Here is an 11902-nt window from a genome sequence, read left to right as displayed (position 1 = left end):
CTATCATGGTGGTTGTTGAACATTGAGAATGGTTGACAGCATTCTCAATCCCAATTAAAAATAATTAAACCACAACATTATTAGAAAGTAACATGTTGAGATTCACATTTGATATTCAAGTACTAGATACTCAAGTTGTCTCATAACCGGGGGACACGGGCTAATCATGATTAGTTTGTACACTCTGCAGAGGTTTGCCGCACTTTTCCCCACAAGACTCGATCGGCCTCCGTTTGGTTTCTCACTACATGGTGTTTGAGAAGACGGATGACGAGACATAGTCTTTCAGAAGCGCTAGCACCTTCGAATCGGAGTAGGATCGGACACCTACATCCCTACATCTGCTAGTCTACCATGTAAGAGTTCGCACGACTTAGTCACTATGCCAGAGCCCATAATGGCTTGTGGCTGCACACGGAAGTTACTAGCATGAATGATCTTATGATCCCTTTGAGCTGGGTGGTCGGTCTCCAAAAACAGGGCAAGTCCTGATTAGACCTCAGGTGCTCAATCCACCCAGATGTGTGTTTTAAGTTGCACCTTTAGATAAACCATTAAAATTATCACTACATCTGTCATTGGATATCACTCACCCAATCCACGTCTACTAGCCTAGCATGGCATATAAGCAAACGTAGAAGTAACTCCCCAAAGGTTTCATAATAATACGGGGTAATAGGTACTACCTCATCTACTTCATCCCCACATTTAATTAGATTCCTAATCATTGCAATGTGAGGAGGATTTGATCTAATGCAATTAAAACTGGGGTTGTAGAAAAGGGTATGATCCAAGTGTGATTGCCTGCAATGTTGATGAAGATGATTCGCACAAAACTCTGATAGCTCTACTCGTCACACTCCGGTCAATCTATTCGTAAAGACACAATAGTAACCACACAATAAGTACTCATTAATGCACAAGTAAAACTTCGAAGAGAATGAACCAGAAAAATTCAACTTAAGAACTTCCGGTTGTAAAGAAAGAACGAACGAACACGACGGGAAAAATGGCGGAAGAAAACACGGTTCTAGCAAGTGAAACTAGGTCAAATTTTACCATGTAGAAAAAGCTTGTTCAAGTTTGATTAGACGGACGGCGGTTTCGAGACGAACTCCAGGCGCTTGATCACCTGATTTCGATAAACGGCGAGAAGATAAACTAGAACGAAGATCGGATCTGAGATCGCGATCGCGGATAATCCACGAAAGAAAGAGGCGAACGGTTAAACGAAACGGGCGTCGTTAACAGGGAATAATCGGTGATCCACGTACTCGTTCGTTGACGATGAGTCGAAAGAAGACGAAAAACGATCTAGGGTTTTCGGAAAAGGAAACCGAAAAGAAATCGGAAAACCGATCTAAGGGTTTCGAAGAAAACCGAACGAGATCGGAGAAGAAAAAACCGGAAGAAAACCGGACGGTTTTTTTAAAAGAACCGAAACGCGCGGGGAAGAAGAGAGGCGCTGGGGCTACCTGCGCGAGGCGGGGCATGCGCGAACGCACCGGCGACGGCGGCAAGGCGGCGCGGTGCAGCGGAGGCGCGGGGTGGGGCGCGGCTTGGGGAGGAGAGAGGGGGTTTGGGTTTTTTGGTGTGAGGAGAGGGGGGGCTCTATGGAGGTATTTTATAGGGAGGGGAGAGATTACTTGAGGGTAGGGGACAAGAAATAGAGTAGGAAAAGGAAAAACGAAACAAGGAAAAGGGGCTAGCCTAGAATCCTAATAGGATTCGGCCAGGGAAGAGGCGGCGGCTGGCCTGGCGCCTGGCGCTGCGCGCGGCTGGGGTGGAGCGGCGGCTGGCTGGGCCTTTGGCCCGGCTGGCCTGCGGAATTTTTTTTAACTGGTTCCGCGCGCAGAAAAACAAGAAAAAGAAAAACTAAACGGGCTCCAAAAACCCTAAAGTAAATTTTCCCCGACTCCTAAAAATGAGTCGAACAAAATGAACTTTTCTCGGACCTAAAATGCAATTTTCGAAAACGCGCATTTTTCCTATCCAAATAAAATGCAAAAACTCCGGCAACAACTTGATCTATTTATTAAATCTTCATTTTTCCTCAATTTTGGGAAAGTCATATTATTCCCTCTCTTATATTTTTGACGGAAAAATATTGAAGATGAAATAAATAAATCAAATGATCCTCTTTTCAAATTCGAGAAAACTCTCAAATATGAAAATAACGAAATCTCCAACTCTCTCCGAAGGTCCTTGAGTTGCGTGAAATTTCTAGGATCGACCAAAATGCAAGAAAATAAGATATGCATGATGATCTAATGTATAACATTCCAAATTGAAAATAAATTCAAAAGAACTTTGAATTTAATTCTTTGAAACTCCCAACTCATATTTCATATAATTTGAAGAAGTCATTTTATCTTCTCTCGTGAAAATCATTGAGTTGCATAAAGTTTCAGAATTGAAAATATTTTCAAAGGAAATTCAAATATTTTCAACAACCCTTTTCATTTAATTTAAATGGAAGAAGTCATATCATCTTCGCTCAAGGGTTTTGTGTTCGAAAAGCATTTGAATTCATGGAGATCAGAAAGCAAATATAAAAGTTTGGGAAAGTCCTTTTATTCCCTCTCATTTAACTTTCAAAAGTTTCGAATTCACTCACTTTCAGACAATCAATCAAACAATCAGTCAAATCTATCTATTTATTTTAACATTCCAAAATTTAGAATTTTGGGATGTTACAAACCTACCACCCTTAAAAGGAATCTCGTCCTCGAGATTCGGAGAGGCTAGTAAGAAAAGGTTAGGGTTTGGGGGTCTTCTCAAAAATCCATCAATCATCACCGGGGTCTGGGGTGCTACCACCCTTAGAAGCATGGTTACAGCTCCATCGAAACTCATATACTTCATCCATATTCATGACAGTGTCGGTCTTATCAGATCCTCGAGAAAATTCCTTCTCTGAGCTCTTCCGGTAGTGGCATAACCTTACCACAATTTTTCTATCCTTTCATCTTGGTAAGGTAATTCCGAGATTGGGTCTTCTTAGCTGATGGGTCTGGCGCCAAAACTAAACAACTATCGATATCTCATGGTGGTCAACAATGTATGGTTTCTCCTGCAGGAAATGGGTCTTGGTTGATCCTCACCGTATAACCTACGGTTGGCAAAAGCTGTCGTGTACAAGGGAAAAATACTTATACCATTCTAAGGTTTAAACAAAGTTTAATATCGCCGTCTCTCTACTATAGGTAAGTCATTCAGATTTACCATCCCATATAGCAAGGCGAATAATAAGAGTAAGTCGGTATGGTGATCAATCCATCCCGCACCCAAATCATTACCATGTACACAGTTTAGCGAATCTCGCATACTAACACTTGGTCATTCCTCACAAGCATTGCAGAATTTCTCTTGTCGATGAACTAAGTTCGGATAATTCCATGGATTCTGCATGCCAAACATCTATCGTTCCTTCCCAACCCTCAGGTCTTGCGTTACTCCTATAAGATCGTCTATTGATAAGGGCATATCCTCATTACTTGTAGTCCTTGAACTTATCATCGGGCAACTGATCATTATTTCAACTTCCAACTTCCTAGTACTCTTTAATCCATCCAATTGTACTGTCTTCCTTCCTTCTATTGGCACCAAACCAAGACGTGAGTACTCAGACTTGTCATGGGGTTGCCATTGCTCCATATTACCAACATCATACCTCCTTTATATCCAATAGTACTTCATCTCTTCATCCTCGTGGGATAGCCCATATACCGGGATAATACTTATACTTATGAAATCCATATTCCACTTCGTGGAACATCATTTATCCTTTCCGCGGTCAAGCGTCCTTACATGGGAATATTGGCCATCTCTGCATGGCACTCCTTCAACTGGGAAACATGAAACACATCTTGAACTCCTGACAGTCCTTCGGGTAATTCCAACTTGTAGGCCACTTCTCACATACGATCCAAAACTCGGTATGGTCCTACAAATCTCGGGGCTAACTGTCCCTTAACTCCAATACGTTTAACTCCTCGCATAGGGGACACGCGAAGACATGCTTTGTCTCCAATTTCATAGACTACCTCCTTGAGTTTTTAAATCTGCATAACTCTTCTACCTGGACTGAGCTACTTTCAGTCTATCTCGAATCAACTTAACATTTTCTTCTGACTCCTTGATCACATTTGGTCCAAACAACTGACGGTCTCCAACTTCATCCCACATACTCTTGGGGCATCACCCATGTCGAGACAAAACTCGTATTTTGTCCGAAATCCACTCAGTGGAGTATGCTTATCTTTTCCAGGGGTCAACGGTTCTTACAGGGTACTACCACCCTTAAAATGCTCCAATATTTTATAGACCATATTCCTCAAAATGGTCGACATCTTTCCTCATAGAGTAACTCATAAAATCCAAATCAGTACCAACTCTGCTAACTTTATTAATTTCTCAAATCATTACAATCTCCTGTTTTTCCATTACATGCCTCAACTCAACAACTCAATTTAAAGGAAAATGTTCACACTACTACTACTATATTACTTCTATTACAAACTCAACTATTTTTCACAAGTTTCCTTCTCCTTCGAACAATCTCTGGCAAAGTGCCCTGCTTCATTACAACGAAAACATATTACTTCTGACAAGTATCGAGGTTTCCTTTTTGGGCATTTGTTGAGGTAGTGCCCCGACTCCTTGCACCCATAACAGGTGACATGACTCAGATCCTTCCTGGAATCCAATCTACTTCTATTTTTGGACTTTTCCATTCCAATCAGGGCTTCTATTTCTTGTGGGTCATACGCTACTTCCTCCGTCGGGAATTCTACTAGATCCCCATTCATACAATTCTGGGAGAGGTGTCCTTCTTCTCCATATGAATAGCAAGACTTAGTGCAGGGTTTACTCGAGTCCTCTTTAGATGTGTCCTCCTCCTCTTTCTTCATCACAGGTTCTTCTAAACTTTCCATAAGAGCTCCTTTCATGCTTCTTCCTTCTGCTGGATGGTTCGTTGTACCATGGGGGAAATGTGACACTGAGCAGGATAGTGGGTAGTCCCTTCACACAAGAAACAAGTAATTTGCCTAGTTGGGCATTCTTCAACTGGGTGACTTCCTTCACAATTTGGGCATTCATCCTTGTGTTCTTTATGGGTGTGTCCGATTTCTCCACAAATCTTGCATGCACAAGGTTTCTTCATGTCCTTTCCATAAGGCTTCAACTTCTGGGACACAAACTGAGACTTTACCAAAGTCAACTTAAATTCTTTCCAAGTGGTTACTCCTTGCCATCCATTGATGGTTTGGTACATCCTCCACCAAGTAGCAGCACCTCTTTCAAAGCATTGAAGAGCATGCTGGGCCATATCCTTTCCGACTATAGGGTTGTTCTCCATATGATCCTCCATGTTCTGAATCCATCGGTTTGTCTCCAATTGACTCATCGGTCCAGAAAATACAAGCTCATCTCCATTCATCATCTATTGGGTCCATGGGTTTGGGGTGAGATAAGAGGGATAGAGTGGGATACACCCAATACAAACAATGGTTTTGAAAAGACAGATTTTATTGTGGCTGTCGAAAAATAACAAACAAATGACAGCTCACAATCATCGCATCTAACGTAGGTATATAACAGGGGTTTGGTCTTCTAAAGGTCAACGTCGCCAAACTCTTCAAGCCTTGTTCATGCCTCCAATGGCTTCTTCCGATCATGCTTGTCTTTCTCAAGTTCTTTTGCCAGATCATCTCCGTTGACGCGAAGTCTCTCGTGACGTCCTTTAATAATCTGGAGTTGCATTCCAAACTTCTGGGTTTCATCAAACTCGACCTGAACCATGATCCTGCTGTCCTTCAGTTCTTAACGAATCTCCGGTATCTCGAGGTTGTAGCTCCTCCAGCTTGGCTACTTTCAGCTTCTGGGTCCCGTGTTCTTCATGAACTGCTTTCTTGTCTAATACGGCTTCCTGGAGCTCCATTTTAACTTCTTGATGTACTACTCCAGATCCTGGTGATACACCGGCTAGGGCTAAAATTCATCTTATGATAGGTGCTCCATCAGCCTTCTTCCATCAAATCCATTCTGATGACATGCATCCTTAACTCAGCACGGTGACAATAGCATTAGCGGGCCATAACACGCTGGATAGCTTGGTTTCTGCTCTTGTCATTTGCACGAGCTATCATTCCATAGATGATATCTCCTGCCTTAGGGTTTTCTTGACAAATCCTTGAGTTCTTAACTCTACATGCTCCGGTCTTTCTCCGATACACCTTGATCTCGGGTATTGACAACTTCCATAGTCTGCCAAGTTCCATAAGGGTAGCCTTCCTAGGTCATACAAATCTGGGAATTCTTCAGAGCCTTCGGTTCTCCTAGTCTTCAGAGTCTTCAACAGCTGTAGTTTCCATTATCATAATGTATGGTAAAATCCTCTTCATTCCGAATGGTCTTACTAGTCTGATATCCTGTACTTCTTGGAGTGGTCTCATCAGTTGAATCTTCATGGTCAAAAGGGAAAAGGGGTATGGTCTCACTAAAGGGAATTTCGAATAAGCTCAGAAGAGAAGAGAGGTAAAAGATCTTTTTGAAAAGGAAAATTGTAGAGAAAAATCTTTGGTATGGGCTTGCCAGTTTCTAGGGTCACGTCCTACAGTCAACATGTGCTCTGATACCATCTTGTAGCGACCCGACCCGAATGGGTCAAGTCTCTGTGCTTACGTGTCATCCCTGGATCGGTATGCTGACACACACAGTACTCGAAGGATTTATAACAGAGGTAAATCACATGTATAATGTAACTTAAATACTATTACCTCAATCCATATAGCGGAAGCAACAAGGATGTGGGTTCCCATCAACACCAACGGCAAAGTTGAGTGTAGAAATCGTAACCCTAACGTATCACTTACTCGTCGTAAGATAATCCTGCAACATGAGACGTTGCAGCCCGAAACGGGTCAGTACATTGAATGTACTGGCAAATTCACACCATAGAGAAAATGATGAACAATGGCTATCACTATATGCATATATGGCTGGTGGAAAAGCTCTATGGTTATAAGGTTTTTGCGTAAAGCCAATTTTTCCCTACTGCAAAGGAATAAATTTATTTAACTATCATGGTGGTTGTTGAACATTGAGAATGGTTGACAGCATTCTCAATCCCAATTAAAAATAATTAAAACCCAACAACATTAATTAGAAGTAACATGTTGAGATTCACATGATATTCAAGTACTAGATACTCAATTTGTCCATAACCGGGGACACGGCTAATCATGATTAGTTTGTACACTCTGCAGAGGTTTGCGCACTTTTCCCCACAAGACTCGATCGCCTCCGTTTGGTTTCTCACACTACATGGTGTTTGAGAAGACGGATGACCGAGACATAGTCTTTCAGAAGCGCTAGCACCTTACGATCGGGTAGATCGGAACACCTACATCCCCTACATCTGCTAGTCTACCACTGTAAGAGTTCGCACGACTTAGTCAACTATACCAGAGCCCATAATGGCTTGTGGCTGCACACGGAAGTTACTAGCATGAATGATCTTATGATCCCTTTGAGCCTGGGTGGCGGTCCAAAAAAAACAGGCAAGTCCTGATAGACATCAGGTGCCTCAATCCACCCAGATGTGTGTTTAAGTTGCCACCTTAGATAAACCATTAAAATTATCAACTCACATCTGTCATGGATATCACTCACCCAATCCATGTCTACTAGCATAGCATGGCATAATAAGCAAACGTAGAAGTAACTCCCAAAGGTTTCATAATAATACGGGTAATAGGTACTACCTCATCTACTTCCCATCCCACAATTTAATTAGATCCTAATCATGCAATGTGAGAGGATTGATCTAATGCAATAAAACTGGGTTGTAGAAAAGGTATGATCCAAGTGTGAACTTGCCTGCAATGTTGATGAAGATGATTCGCACTCAAAAACTCTTGATAGCTCTACTCGTCACACTCCGGTCAATCTATCGTAAGCAAACAATAGTAACCACACAATAAGTACTCATCTAATGCACAAGTAAAACTCGAACGAGAGAATGAACCAGAAAAATTCAACTTAAGAACTCTGGTTGTAAAGAAAGAACGAACCGAACAAACGACGGAAAACGAACGGCGGAAGAAAACAACTCGGTTCTAGCAAGTTGAAACTAGGTCAAATTTTACTGTAGAAAAAGCTTGTTCAAGTTGATTAGACGGAACGGCGGTTTCGAGACGAAACTCCAGGCGCTTGAATCACCTGATGCCGATAAACGGGCGAGAAGATAAACTAGAACGAAGATCGGATCTGAGATCGCGATCGCGGAATAAATCCGACGAAAAGAAAGAGGCGAACGGTTAAACGAACGGGCGTCGTTAACAGGGAATAATCGGTGATCACGTTCGTTGAGACGAACGGTCCGAAAGAAGAACGAAAACCGATCTAGGGTTTTCGGAAAAGAAACCGAAAAAGAAATCGGAAAACCGATCTAGGGTTTCGGAAAAGAAACCGAAACGAAGAATCGGAGAGAAAAACCGGAAAAGAAAACCGGAACGGTTTCTTTTAAAAGAACCGAACCGCGGGGAAGAAAAAGAGAGGCGTGGGGCTACCTCTGGCGAGGCGGGGCGAACGGTGGCGACGGCGGCGGCGGCGGGTGAGGGGCGCGGGGTGGGGCGCGGCTTGGGGGGGAGAGGGGGTTTGGGTTTTTTGGTGTGAGGAGAGGGGGGGTCTATGGGGTATTTATATAGGAGAGGGGAGAGATTACTTGGGGTAGGGGACAAGAAAAAGAGAGGAAAAAGGAAAACGAAACAAAGGAAAAAGGGATAGCCTAGAGTCCTACTAGGACTCGGCTAAGAGGCGAGGCGGCGGCTGCCTGGCTGCCTGCGCCTGGCGCACGCGCGCAGGGGGTGGGCCGCAGCGGCGGCTGGCTGGGCCTTTGGCCCGGCTGGCCTGCGGAATTATTTTTTTTAACTGGTTCCGCGCGCAGAAAAACAAGAAAAAGAAAAACTAAACGTCTCCAAAATTTCTAAAGCAAATTTTCCCCGACTCCTAAAAATTAGTCGAACAAAATGAACTTTTCTCCGGACCTAAAATGCAATTTTCGAAAACACGCATTTTTCCCTATCCAAATAAAATGCAAATAAACTCCGGCAAAACCAAAACTTGATCTATTTATTAAATCTTCATTTTTCCTCAATTTTGGGAAAGTCATATTATTCCCTCTCTTATATTTTTGATAACGAAAAAATATTGAAGATGAAATAAATAAATCAAATGATCCTCTTTTCAAATTCGAGAAAACTCTCAAATATGAAAATAACGAAATCTCCAACTCTCTCCGAAGGTCCTTGAGTTGCGTGAAATTTCTAGGATTGACCAAAATGCAAGAAAATAAGATATGCATGATGATCTAATGTATAACATTCCAAATTGAAAATAAATTCAAAAGAACTTTGAATTTAATTCTTTGAAACTCCCAACTCATATTTCATATAATTTGAAGAAGTCATTTTATCTTCTCTCGTGAAAATCATTGAGTTGCATAAAGTTTCAGAATTGAAAATATTTTCAAAGGAAATTCAAATATTTTCAACAACCCTTTTCATTTAATTTAAATGGAAGAAGTCATATCATCTTCGCTCAAGGGTTTTGTGTTTGAAAAGCATTTGAATTCATGGAGATCAGAAAGCAAATATGAAAGTTTGGGAAAGTCCTTTTATTCCCTCTCATTTAACTTTCAAAAGTTTCGAATTCACTCACTTTCGGACAATCAATCAAACAATCAGTCAAATCTATCTATTTATTGTAACATTCCATAATTTAGAATTTTGGGATGTTACACCGGGTCACTATAGCTGAGAGTGTCCCCAGAACAACAACCCCAATCAAACTGGAAAGTCCGTTGGCCGTGGTAAGCCAGCGGGGAAGACTTTCTACGCCAAGCCGGCCACCACTGCACGTGGCCCTGTCAATTATGTTTCAGCCGAGGAGGCTCATGAGGATCCTAACGTCATCCTTGGTACGCTCCTTGTTAACTGCCATCCGGCATCTGTTCTTTTCGATACTGGAGCATCTCATTCATTCATATCCGAGAACTATGCTCGATTGCATAACACGACATTCTGCGACATGCCCACTTCCATGGTAATTCAAACTCCGGGTTCCAAATGGCAAACTTCTAGAGTAAGCCATGGGAACGAAATTCTTGTTGATAGACTTGTCTTCCTTGCATCCTTAATAGCTCTCAAGTCCTCCGACATAAATATCATCTTGGGTATGGACTGGATGTCAGCTCATTATGCTAAGATCGATTGTGCCACTAGAACCGTTCAACTTACCCACCCCTCGGGCAAGACAGTTAATGTCTTAACTCGAGTGGCCAAGCGCCAACTTTACTCCCTAAATGCCAACCCGCTTCCAGACCTTGAAGATGTTCCAGTAGTCCGAGACTTTCCGGATGTCTTTCCAGAAGAACTGCCAGGTGTTCGACCTGACAGGGATGTCGATTTTGTGATAGACCTTGTTCCAGGAACCGTTCCAATTTCTAGAAGACCTTACAAGATGGCACCCCTAGAACTAGCCGAGCTTAAGAACCAACTCGATGAGTCCTTGAACAAGGGTTTCATCCGTCCTAGTTCCTCTCCTTGGGCTTGCCCCGTCCTCTTCGTTAAGAAGAAGGATGGAACGGATCGAATGGTTGTGGATTACCGACCTGTCAACTTGGTCACCATCAAGAACAAATATCCGCTTCCCAGGATCAACGATCTATATGATCAGCTCGCTGGATCCTCGGTCTTCTCCAAGATGGATTTGAGGTTGGGTTACCATCAAATCAAAATCAGAAACGGGGACATTCCCAAAATGGCCTTTGTTACTCGTTATGGCCAATACGAGTACACCGTCATGTCCTTCGGTTTAACCAATGCCCCGGCTACCTTCTCTCGGTTAATGAACTCGGTCTTCATGGAGTACTTGGATAAATTCGTCGTAGTATACCTCGATGACATACTCATCTACTCCAAGAATGAAGAGGAACATGCCGTACATCTAAGGCTGGTATTGATGAAACTTCGAGAGCATCGCCTTTATGCCAAATTCTCCAAGTGTGAATTTTGGTTGCCATAAGTGACCTATCTAGGCCATGTAATCTCTGGTAAGGGTATTGCTGTCAATCCCGAGCGAGTTCAAGCCATCCTTGATTGGACTCCACCTGAGACGGTCAAGCAAGTTCGGAGCTTCCTTGGCTTAGCGAGCTATTGCCGCCGCTTCGTCGAAAATTTCTCTAAGGTTGCTAAACCTCTAACTGAACTCCTCAAGAAAGATAAAAAGTTCGAGTGGACTCCATAGTGCGAGATCAGTTTTCAAGAACTGAAAAGACGCCTGACATCTGCCCCCGTACTGGTACCACTAGACTTCTCCAAGGACTTTATTATCTATTGCGACGCCTCGCGACAAGGACTAGGTTGCATACTCATGCAAGATCGTCAGGTAATTGCCTATGCTTCACGGCAATTACACCCACATGAGGAAAATTATCCTACACATGATCTAGAGCTTGCAGCTGTAGTCCATGCACTTAAAACCTGGCGACATTACCTACGCGGTAATCGTTGCGAGGTCTTCACCAATCACCAAAGTTTGAAATATATCTTCACCCAACTAGATTTGAATCTCAGGCAACGACGTTGGGTCGAGTTGATCTCGGACTACGACTTAGGAATAACTTACACCCCGGGCAAAGCCAATGTCATGGCTGATGCGCTAAGCCGTAAGTCCTATTGTAACAACCTAATGTTACAACAAAGTCAACCACTTCTCCATGAGGAATTTCGTAAGCTAAACCTTCACATTGTTCCTCGAGGATTCCTATCCACCCTGGTGGCGGAACATACCCTTACGGATCAGATCATCAAGGCACAGAAGGTAGATCCGGGAA

This window comes from Triticum urartu, chromosome 6 (assembly GCF_003073215.2).
Source record: "Triticum urartu cultivar G1812 chromosome 6, Tu2.1, whole genome shotgun sequence".
Taxonomy (NCBI): Eukaryota; Viridiplantae; Streptophyta; class Magnoliopsida; order Poales; family Poaceae; genus Triticum; species Triticum urartu.
Note: the sequence above shows the minus strand (reverse complement) of the source record.